Here is a 12,623-nt window from a genome sequence, read left to right as displayed (position 1 = left end):
GAACCCCTGCCCTCAGTATGTTTTTTCCTACCTATTATTTAAACCAGGCTGTATAACCAGCAGTACACTCTCTTGGAGTGTCTGTACTAAGGAAACCTGCCACCTTTGCAATCTAGGCTGTCTTTTCTCACAGATTGATTGGTATTTTTAACTGATGAGTTGATGCTAAACTTAAAACATTAACCTAACCTATTCTATTTGCACATTCTTCACCCAGGTGTGAACAGTTTGCAGTTGCAAATGTTAATCCATAAAATAATGAAATAGAAAGTCAGTATCAGGCTTCCATCTTGTACCCTAATACAGTCAGTGTACTGAATATATCATTTAGAAGCTGTCACCACATGAACAGACTTATAAGTCACTGAGCATTAGGATCAAGTCATTCTCAAGTCATGCAGTATATTTCAAATATTACTTTCTTAATGTTACTTAAAATACTGCTGTTGCTTCTTAGTAGAAATGCAGTTTACAAAGCTGAATAAGAGGGATTTTGACAAAATACTGCAAAACACTATATTAAATAACCCAAGCTGCAAAAATTTATAAGGTTCAGATAGAGAACATTTCCAACAATGACTTTTTGTTCACAAAGAAATTTAAGTTAAACCTCACTCTATCAACTTTGCAGTAGCAAAGTGCTCCATCAATGTAAGACAAACTCTGTTTTTAAACGAAGACAACTTCGAGCAACCTTATACAGAGGTACTATTACCCAGTTCATTTTTCATACACTGTGCTGATGTTATTTTCTTTCATTGTACATCAATATTGTATATCAATCTAGCATGAAAGATTCTTTTTTTCTCATTTAATGTTTCAGTTTTATAAACTGAATCTCCTCTCCCTCCTTCTACTCAAGTTTGGGCTATAATTTATTTTCTTTAATTCAGCGTTGTTATCCTGTTTGCCCTTGCCCTGTTTTATGGCTTCCTAACTCTTTGAAGGAATAGTGATAAGAAAAATATCCAATTTACTTCAAATGCCCTAAAGGATCCCAAGGTCACTGAACAATATTCATCAGGTTATATCCAGTCATTAGAAAAAGGCACTTTTTGTTGAATAATCGTCACCAAGTCCGTACTTTCCAAGTGATTCTTTGTGTCTTTCTATTTGTCAGAATTCAAGCCTACTAACTTTATTAAAGCCCACCTGATAACTCTTTGTACTTTTCCAGCATAAAAATTTCAGTGCTGTCTTTATGCTCATAATCAATTTCAGACAGGCTGTCTCCAGAAGAAAGCAGCCTGATGCTCACTCTACTTCCCTGAGCCAGTTGTTGACAGTACACTTTGGAAGCTATAAGGTTTAAATAGTTCTGTTCCAAATTTATTGGTCAATCTCACAATTTGATGTAGCTCTTTTCCAATAAGCTGACTCAGGCTTGGGGGGCATTAGATTACAGGCCTCTTAGTCTGATGGTTCTGCCTTAAATTCCAAGATTTGAAAAATTTGGTCAAATTTCCCACCATCAGATCTATATTGGGGAATTCATGGCTAATGTCACAAATGGCTTGGTAGTATTTACTACAAATGCTATAAGCCAAGAGGATCATATTCTCCATCCTAACATTATTTTCAGTTTATAATTTTATGATGTTGGTATGATTAATTGTGAGCCTCCCCAACTAAAATGTAAGGTCATGAAGGCAGCACATATGTCTGTTTTTGTTTGTCACTGTACCCTGAGCAATTCTCATGGTGTCTAGCACACAGTAGGGGCTGGTAAACAGTTAATTAAAATCAGTTAATGAGTAATGATAGGACACATTATTTTGCCATGGCTACAGTTTCCAAATATTCCTTAGATTGCTCTATTATTGACCAAATAAATAGAAAGCCATCATTTAATCATCAGGTAAACACTTTTAAACTTCAGACTTTATGGCAATTATAAGAGCTTCAAAATATGATCCAGTCCAATCTATTTACAAGGTTAAAGAAGGGTAGATGATACTGTCTTCAAGACCCATTCAAGGGCTGAAGGTTCCAGCAGTTATTCATGTGTAATGACAGTTTCACTTATTCAATCATCCAATAAACAAACATGCACTAAGTGTCCATTCAGTGTGTATCTGGCATTTAAACTAGGTATCAGGGTTACAAGGTTAAAAAGTTAGCTTGACAAGGGCAAGGGTTTTGGTCTGTTTGTTCATTGACATATTGTGAGAACCTAGAAAAGCTTCTGCCTTTGAAGAGCTTAAGGTCTAGTGATAGAGATGTGTGTTTGACCTGCTATTTAAAATTTATGATTAACTCTTTAGTGAATATGGCTGTGTGATGTATCCTTCCAAACTTGTTTAAACTTATCAGTGAGAAGAATCATATTCAGATGCCTTTGTTTATACTCTTGGAAAGAAGACTTGGGCTCCTAGGGTAAATTAATTAGAATAAAATTTGTGAAGGTGCTTTATAATCAATAGAGCTCCATACTAATACAAGACAGATTTATTCTTACTTTTAGACCAAATAACCCTCAGTAGTAAGACATTCCTAGCAATAAAGTTCTTGCATTTCTTTTCAAAGAACACAAGCCTGACAACATGATGAAAGACTATGGAGGACTCTGTAGAAAGTTGGGAAATATTCTTGATAGATGATCTTGCCACACTTCTTATCTTTAAGAGCTTTATTAGCATTAGGCAGATATTTACATATTAATCAAGACAAATAAACATGTGGTGATTTAACTAGAAAACTGTTATTTGGATGACAATTTAATCAGCATAGGTTGAAAGGTTCATCATTGCAGCATCCTGTTTCTGCTAAAATATTGATTGTGTTACTGATTTCAGTAATGCTTTATTTTACAGGGCACAAATAACCATGTAATTACTCTTTAAATGAATGATAATTGCTTGTTGGCAATTATTTGTTTTCAGTTTAATTACAAGGTTATTTGTACTCTGTAAAATAAAACAGGCCCTTTTTAAAGTTCCCACCCAAATGGCTCAGTGGCTATATCACCCATGAACACCATAAACAAAACTTTATGGTACAAGGCAAACAACCCACCAAAATAGCAAAACTCTTATTAAAAGGCTCAGCTAAATCTTTGAGATCATCAGCTTTATAAAATCAACATTAGGTATAACATTTATAGGTGGTTTGGAAGGAAATTATACCAAAGAATCATGATTTTCTCTGGGTCCAGGTCATCCTATAACATAATTTATCCTGATATGTGTTTTACCCTTCACTCTGTAAACTTCTTCAGAAGAAATGAAATAGTAACTCAGCTTCCTGAGATTAAAGAAAAAACCAAATTGAAATATGTATCACCTGTATTTCATTTTTCTGCAGTTGAAGTGGATTACCATCAGAGCGCTACCTCAAAGTTTATAAACTTTGTAGAGTTGACGAGTCCCTAAGAAACAAATTCAGTAGGTCTTCTGGTGTCAACAAGATATGACACAGTCTGTGAAATATTTATTCCAAGTTGTAGTAAAGTAGCTGATACTTTGTTCATTAAGATTATGAAATTTCACTTAAGATTATGAAATTTCACTGTTGGAGTTATTTTTATCTTGTATCATCAGCCATTTGTATATGAATCAAGGCGTAAACAATTGAGTAATTTTATTTCAAAGAAAAAATCATATTAATAAATTAATTAGTGATGTCATGAGACTTCAAGATATTTAATGTAAACCATATATAGTCAGCACATGATTTAACGAGGAACCACAAGTCATGTTATCCTCTTCAGTGAAAGTTTGGCTTACTACTCTTTAAAGAAACACTCATAACATTCTTGGACAAACTGAGGATATAGTGGCAGTTAACTGTGGTATTAGCAGCAACTTGTAAAGATCGCTGCAATTGGATTCCTGAAGTGGGAGCTGCGAGCCATGAGCCATGACCTGGGATTCACTTTTCAGAGCCATCACTGATATTTAAAATCCCTTGGGATAGTCCCTGAATGTGTCATTTTTTTCAATTACATTAGAAGCCAAGAAAACCAAGAATGGCATTAGCTTTGAAGGTGTTGTTTACCTGACTGTGAGAGTGCTGCTCTGACTTTTCAATATGCTTGTTAAATTAAATAAGAATCTTTCTATCAGAACAATAAGACTTTAATTGCATTGTGGATTAATAATAATCTCTTAGGCCTGACATTTATTACAACATTTCAAGGATGCCAATGGTAGTTAAACTCTACCTGACCTTTCAGTGTTTATGAAGAGAAACAAACTCTGACCTCACAGCAACTTAAATCCATCTTCTCTCAGTGTTAGCAAACTGATCACTTGTCTAACTATTGCACTGGATTGTATTCTCAACCAGATCAAAGGCAGCAGCAGCCAATTCAGCATCCGGGAAAAAGTCATCCATGCAAAATGGGCAATTAACATTAATCATATATGAAATTGTTCAAGCTGATAACTGGAACCTGGTCACTATGGTAACTCTCATAAAATGGTGCTTATGTTAAACTGGGCGTCAATCAGCTCTTGGTTTATGGGAACTTAAAGTGTGGCTCATCATGTCTCTAGGAGCTATCAACACAAGGAACAAAAAAACACACCAGAGGCAAGGTCATTTATATTCCATTACCATTTACTCCCTTTTTCAGTTCTTATAGGCATATCCAAAACTTAAATTTGAATGCATTCAAAGCATCAATACCAGCATTCCATTAGAGTTAGGGAAGTTAAGGAAATTATCTTTAACATAAGGGTGTTCAGGGGATGGGGGAAAACCTTCCTTGTTAGGGTCATGTATTACAATACCAAGGATCATGTAGAATAATTCATGTTTAGCATTAATCTTATGATTGTCATAAATTGGATAATTTATAGTTATTATTTTAAATGGTGATATTTAATTCCTTTTCTAATGCTGAATTTCTATTTTTACTTCAATAAAAAAAGAAATCTGATGTAATAGACAATTTAAGGGTTGACTACTCACTTCTTAGAAAGTATAAATGTGAAGCTATTTTATACTTCATTTACTTGACTCTGCTCCCTATTTAAATTAAATGTGCTCTAAGCCTGGTGTTAGCACCTTTAAACAAGTTTAGTTTTTGTCATAAATTGACTGAATTCTAATAAACGTCTTAGTATAATTAACAAAGATTGTATAACAGAAATGCTGGCATATGACGAATTCTTAGTAGCCTCTTTTCGTTCTGCTTATGTAATTCCAATTAACATCAATGGAATCATTGCACCTTAGTAAATCTTAGAGTGAATCAAATTAAACAACTATTTCCCTAAAGACGCAGACGTAGAGAGTGGACTTAAGGACACGGGGAGGGGGAAGGGTAAGCTGGGACGAAGTGAGAGAGTGGCATTGACATATATACACTACCAAATGTAAAATAGATAGCTAGTGGGAAGCAGCCGCATAGCACAGGGAGATCAGCTAGGTGCTTTGTGACCACCTAGAAGGGTGGGATAGGGAGGGTGGGAGGGAGACGCAAGCGGGAGGGGATATGGGGATATATGTATACGTATGGTTGATTCACTTTGTTGTACAGCAGCAACTAACACAACAATGTAAAGCAATTATACTCCAATAAAGACGTTAAAAAATAATAATAAAATAAAAGGTTTAAAAAAGAAATAACCCTTCTAAAGTGTGTCATATCACTGTCAAACACAATGTTTTTAAAATACAGGCATTCTTGAATTCAAAGAATGTGTCACTGCTCAAAAATTTGATATTAAGAGAATGGTAAGAAGTTAACATTCACATTTGGATACATTCCACTGGCATCTCAAATTCAAAATATGCCTCCCCAAATCCCACTCCCCACACCTTCCTTCTCTTGTTTTGTCAGCAATATAGGCATGCTTTTCCTTGCCAAAACTATAAACTTGAGGGTAATTTTGATTCTCCCTCCACCTCTCCCTTCATTTTCAGTCTCCAATATTTTTGTTCCATTGTAATATATGTTGCAAATTTCCATCTCTATCCATTCCTATTTCTAACACCCTACTTCAGGCTCTCATCACTTCATGTCCAGGTTATGTTCAACAAGTTGTTTCATTGTTCCAATCCATTCTACATAAACTGTGATCTGAATTTTGGTGAAACATCCTTTCATTATGTCATCTTTTGCTCTAGAACCCTCAATACTTCCTGACTGCATACAAAATAAATTCTAAATGCCTTGGTCTAGCAATCTGCCCCAATATATCTTTCTTCCCTTTTCTCTAATTACTTCTTAAATGAATGCTCTTCTCCAGCTGGATGAGTAGATTCACTATCTGCTAAGCGTAGTATTTGACCCTAGAACCCTTCCATTGTGAAATGTCTTCAAGGTATTAGGGTTCCTGGGGACAAATTTTGTTAAGCTCCACTGTCTTGGGAAGGTTTCAGTATAACCTGCTGTAAACGGTGCTGTTTTTCTGAAAGGCCACTGCTTTTTACTTTGTGTCATCATACAGGCTCTCTTTAATGATTACCACAAAGGGAACTTCAGTACCAGCGTTAAGGGAGCGTGTTACAGCTAGCCAAAATATTATTTTTCATGTCTGGCAAATGAAGTCGCATTGGTAATTGTCAGTCTGTGCATAATCCCATGATGATCTCAAGAGTTAACATTTCATGTCTGAATGTCAATCAGAAACTGCAGAAGTATGGTGTTAATATCACAACTCTGGAGAGCTTAGGAAGTTGAGTAAGATTTTTAGGAAGCTGATCACTATTAACCTGACTGCATTAGTCTCTATGGTTAGGAATACAGCCTGGAAGCACATATTCAATTGATAAATACAGAAGCCAGTTTCCTTGCTGATTCAAAATCTTTTTAAAATTTTGCTCTACATGGATAAATATTAGCAACCCATATTAAAATAAAACTACTTTAAACAATCTTAGATATTCAGTGTAATGCAGTGGAAAGCACTAGGACTTAAACCTGAGTTCTAATCTCAGTTGTGGGAGGCAGAGTTCCAAAATTCTCCTCCATCCCAAGATTTCCAGCCCTAACTGCTAAAACTGTGAATGTAATGAGATATTAAGTTATATTACATGGCAAAGCTGATTTTCTATGTGTGATTAAGGTAACTAATCACATGACTGAGCTAATTGAAAAGGAGATTATCTAGGTGGATCCAATCTAATTATATGAACCCTTTAAAAACAGAACATTAGAGAACACACCATTGCTGGTATGAAAATGGACAGCGTTATATGTCAAGGAATGCAGGTAGCTTCTAGAAGCCAAGAGCAACCCTGGGCTGACAGCCAGCAAGAAAACAGGTGCACAAGTCTTATAGTTGAAATGAACTAGCTTCTGTCAACGTCAATGAGCTTGTGAGCAGATTCTACTGCAGAGCTTCCAGATAAGAGCCCACCCTGACCAACACCTAGATTTCAGCCTTGTAAGACTGTGAATACAGTCAAGCCCCTCCAGATTTCTGACAGATAGAACTGTGAGACAGTAAATGGTTGTTATTTTAAGTTGCTAAATTTGAGGCAATTGGTTGCACAGCAACAGAAAACTAATATACCAGTTTTGCCATTATTGAGCTGTGTGACCTCAGGCAAATTACATGACTATTCTAAATATGTTATCTCATTTTATGATTAGAGATGTAAACTAAATAATCTATCAATCTGATCATTAGAATCATGCTACATTTCTGGTCAAAAGCAGATAATTCATTAACTTCTAAGTATACATAGTTTTCCACTTTCTCATGTGTCTATTTTAGCTCATATTTTAAGTAAAGCTGCTGGATTGGCCCTATAGAAAATTACTCCAAAAAAGGGCAAAATATGTGCATAATACTATAGCATTATCCTCACCTTATAGTTGTGTGTAGATAATTAATCAATATATGTGAACACCAGTTTGAAAAGCTGAAAGTGCTATACAACTTAAAGGAAGAAAATTCTGATACATGTTGTGACATGGATGAACCTTGAGGACATTATACTAAGTGAAATAAGGCAGTCACAAAAAGACAAATGCTATAAGATTCCAATTATATGAGGTATCTAGAGTAATTAAACTCATGGAAACAGAAAGTAGAAATGTGTTTGCCAGGGGCTGGGAGGAGGGGGGGAAATGCGAGTTGTTCTTCAATGGGCATAGAGTTTCAGTTTTGCAAGATCAAAAAGTTTTGGAGATCTGTTGCATAACAATGTGATTACAGTTAACATTATTGAACTATACACTTAAAATGGTATAGAGGGTAAGTTATATATTACATGTATTTTACCAAAATTTTTAAAAATAAATAAATAAATAAAATGCTTAAGATGATACATTTTATGTTATATGTATTTTACCACAATTTTTAAAGTGCTATATAAATTCAACAGTAATATTACTATGCTTGCAGTTATTAATTGACTTAAAATTTCCACTGAAATCATTTTGAAGGCCAAAATAAGGCTAGCCAGAGAGATATATCCTGCAGTTTACATGTTAGAAAAGTAGTTTTCTCATCTGAATGATAGTACTGAAAGAATTTCCAACTCTCCCAACCATCTCCTACTACATACTTAATTTATGTCCCGATACGTCCTTACTTGTAAGGCAAAATTCAAGAGCTCAACCTTTACACTTTAATTTCACAACTCTAATTTTTTCTTAAGGTAACTGTAATACATGTAATACATGTTTATACACAGATTTCTTTCTCATTTTCCTTCCCCATTCCTTACTTTTTTTTTTTTTTTTTAATTTTTATTTATTTATTTATTTTTGGCTGTGTTGGGTCTTTGTTTCTGTGCGAGGGCTTTCTCTAGTTGCGGCAAGCGGGGGCCACTCTTCATCGCGGTGCGCGGGCCTCTCACTATCGCGGCCTCTCTTGTTGCGGAGCACAGGCTCCAGACGCGCAGGCTCAGCAGTTTGTGGCTCACGGGCCCAGTTGCTCCACGGCATGTGGGATCCTCCCAGACCAGGGCTCGAACCCATGTCCCCCGCATTAGCAGGCAGACTCTCAACCACTGCGCCACCAGGGAAGCCCCCCATTCCTTACTTTTATAGGAAAACAGTTTTTTTAGGTATTCCTCCCCCCAAAAACCTTTGCCCCCCATCTATTTCCCGCTTTGAAATAATAAAGAAAATTTTCATCAAAGACAGAATAGCTCATAGCAGTTGACTAGAAAATAGATAACTAAATTCTAATTTTTCTTTGTTGCTGACTGTGGCATAGTCATGGATAAGTTGCTAAACTTTAGTAAATAGGCATGAAGATCTTCAAGGTGGCCATGGCAGTGGACATGCATTTATAAGGTTCCCTGCCCTCCCTCACTTTCATTTTGAAGTCAGGTAAATTTGGGTAGATTCAAATATCACAAGTAAATCCTGACACAGTGCGGCCTGGATACACATTAACACACTTTTCTAAAAGTCATTTTTCTTCCTAAATCATCGTTCCCGTGAGGCAGCAAAATTCAATAGCCCAGAAAGGGACTATGAACCCAGAAACTGAATTTATCTGTGCCATTGATCCAGTTTGTGACCCTGAGAAACTCAACTTCTCTATGCTTCAGTTTTATCATCTGCTAAATGGGTACCAAAATGATTTGATTCAAGGAATTATGAAGAATTGGAAACTCCCCTCTCTAAAATCCTACACAATAAAATAATATGCAAGAAGGGAAAAGAAACAGCTAATGTGTGAGCATCTTTGAGCAGAATTTTCCAATTTAAACAGATTCTCACTTTATACAGTAGTGGTGTGGTGCACCATACAATTACTTTGATAATGTTTTTATAGGGGTATCCTTGAAGCTGGTTTTTTTTTTCTTCATTAGCTGTTCTAAGTCAAAAACACTATCACTTTCAGTATGGAATTCTCAAAATAACCTTTTACTTCACTGTCTTCAAGCAAACAAACTTAACAAATCCAACTGCTGGCAAAGATTATTTTCCTGTTTCCTTCTAGGTTCCCCTCACCCAGTGTGAATAAACTCTTCCTGTAAAAGAGAACCTTTTCCAAAAAACATGGTTATTTCCCCCCATACCTATAACTTACATCTCTTCTTTAACTATAGGAAAATAAAATCAATGCAATTTGCATATTTTAATATTCCCTCATAAGTACATTTGACCCTCACTAGAATGTTTTACCACTTTCTGAAGCAAAATGAAATTTAATAGCACCCATGGCTAATGTGGGTCTCCCTTTCAGATGAGATTTCTTGATAATACTGATGACAATTTGATCCTATAGCTCCTACTAGCAACAAGACAAGGTTGCAAAAAGGGCAATGTGATACAAGTCCTTAAGACTGACTTCTAACTAATGTGACATAAACTTGAAACCAAACTTCACCAGCTTATCCATAAGTTAGATTTAGATTCAAAGCCTATACAGGCCTCTAAGGATATGTTGTTGTGGGCACATCCCTGATGGCTAAACCCACAGCACAGTTCAAGGTTAGAAAAATGCCTGACACAGCTCAAAATGGAAAACCATAATTTTACTGTGAGAAAATGAATATATACGCACTTATGTTCATTGTTTAACACTTGAAATGACAAAATTTATCCCAAAATATAGGGAGGGAAATGGAGTAAAATAACATTAGAAACTTTTTCAAAGTTTACTTGAGGGAACTGTATTTATAAATAAGAAATGAGAGTATGTATTTATTTTGTGTGGTTTTGCTTTTGTTTTTTGATTCATGCCATTATCTAGACCATTACTCTTATGTTAATATTATTATAATTATTGCACTAGAAAATACTTTTTGTGACAGAATCTCATAGTGTATGTATTCATTGTCTTTGGACTTTCTCTTTCTGGGGGTTGTTTTCTTCTTTGAGAGAATGCTATTTTCTGGCACAGCAGGATAGACAATAACAAATGTGCTGTTAAATAACACTCACCTCAAGGCAGGAGGATATAGATAGAAATAAACTTTTATATCCTAAAATTAGAAGTATTTCAAAAAGAAGTGTTTCATCACTGATCATTTTTTTCCAAGACAAATTCAACTAACATGCTTCTATTACATAATTATTAAATATAATTTAAAGCCTGCTCTAAGCAGTGAAAACCTGTTGATTGTTTCTCCTTTTTGGGAAAAAAATAACATTTATCAAGGTCAAAACCACAGAAGATTTAAAATTCTTAAACACTCTTGGCAAGTTAACCCCATCAGTGGGGTGTACTGAGAGCAATGTAACATCCACCTCACAAAAGAGCTGATGATGACCCTCACTCTAATGCTCCTTCTATGTTCAGAACAGCAAGGCATTTCCTTGCATTTCATGTGGACAACACTTTCATCCTTTCAGGCATTGTATGAATGTAAATTAAATTCATCTCAGCACCATGGTAAAGTTAGCAGCTTGTCCCACTCTGCCTGTTGTAAAAAAAAAAAAAAAAATAGATGTAACTAGAATATAGCTACTTGTCTTAACTCTAAATTTCTTATTGATAGGGACTATATAGCTTATTGAATATGTAGTGCTTGATTGTGCCTAACAAAATTCTTGGTACAAAGTAAACATCATCTAGGAGAGAAGGAAGGAAGGAAAGGATGGAGGGAGGGAAAGAGAATTATTTTTCATGTTTTATCAGGATACTTTGTACTGTGCTATGGAAGCACTTTTGTGAGATTCCTTTGGAGCTTTGGAGGCAGAAGTAAGAGCCAAATATATTTGGCTCCTGAACTCTCCCAGAACTGGCTTAAAATACCAAAATTAACAGGTGGCAGGGTTACCAATTAGTGCAACAGGAGAGAATCACACCGAATATTTTTTGCAATCTAAACTTTTGAAAGAAAACTTTTTTGAAAATTGGCAGGATATAAAAACCGAAAATTATTTTCCTTTAGTTTCTTATTTAAATGAAAGGATTGATTCTGCTTCTAATGCACTTGGTTAGAAAAGCCATCCACAAGCTTAGTTTGAAAACTGGGGAAGCAAGGTCAGTGAGGTAACACAGTTTCTATTTAATTCTCAATTTACATTAAGCCACAGGAAAATTAATCATTCTAAATAAACTTCAAAGTAACAGTGAGGAAGGAAGGGGTTTTGCATTTTCCTAAACCCTTGCTGAGAGGCTATTGTATCCTTTATCTTCCTGTCTTCCAGAAAGTTAGTGGTTGTATTTAACTTAAACTATTCATTTACCCTTCAGATATAGCATATCTTGAGATGCTTTTCAATGACTATAAGCCGTTAAAGAGTACAAACTCTCTGACAGCTTCCTTTAAATTCTTGTGTTTACAGGAGCATTTCACAAACCCATCTTCACAACTGCACACATTATAATTTACAAATTAACTACAACAGGGTTTCACCTTAGGCCTGTTGCCAAGAATAATCATTTTAAATCTTTTTATCCTTTCGTAAAAGGATAATTATAAATGTGAAAGTAACAGCAAAGGAAAGGTGTTAAGAAAGCACTTAGAATAATCTCCTCCATTTGAATACAGGAAGGCTGATGAAGAAGAGAAGGAAAGGGAGGCAAACCAATTCTTTGGGTGAGAAGTAACATGTCAAATGCAAGGCATGAAACATTAAACTGAAGGTGTGATAGATCTGTCTAAACGTCCCAAACAAAATCAGCCTGCCTTTGTGCTGGAAGGACAGGAAAACTCACAAACATTCCTCATTGGAATTTACTGGTAAAAAGCCAGCAATGAAATATACATGCAAAAGGTTACTCACTGCTTGTACTTCCCATGAGTTGGGGCTG

The 12,623-nt window shown here is 35.4% G+C and overlaps 1 protein-coding gene across 1 annotated transcript in view; it reads right to left on the bottom strand.

The window, feature by feature from the left end:
* The window catches only part of DACH2 (dachshund family transcription factor 2), a 648,107-nt gene that overhangs the window by 401,446 nt on the left and 234,038 nt on the right, over positions 1–12,623 (bottom strand). The gene's annotated exons all lie outside the window — the stretch shown is intronic.

The sequence above is a fragment of the Balaenoptera acutorostrata genome, chromosome X (assembly GCF_949987535.1).
Source record: "Balaenoptera acutorostrata chromosome X, mBalAcu1.1, whole genome shotgun sequence".
Classification (NCBI taxonomy): domain Eukaryota; kingdom Metazoa; phylum Chordata; class Mammalia; order Artiodactyla; family Balaenopteridae; genus Balaenoptera; species Balaenoptera acutorostrata.
The sequence above is the reverse complement of the archived record's forward strand: the minus strand, read 5'-3'. Positions and strand labels throughout refer to the sequence as shown.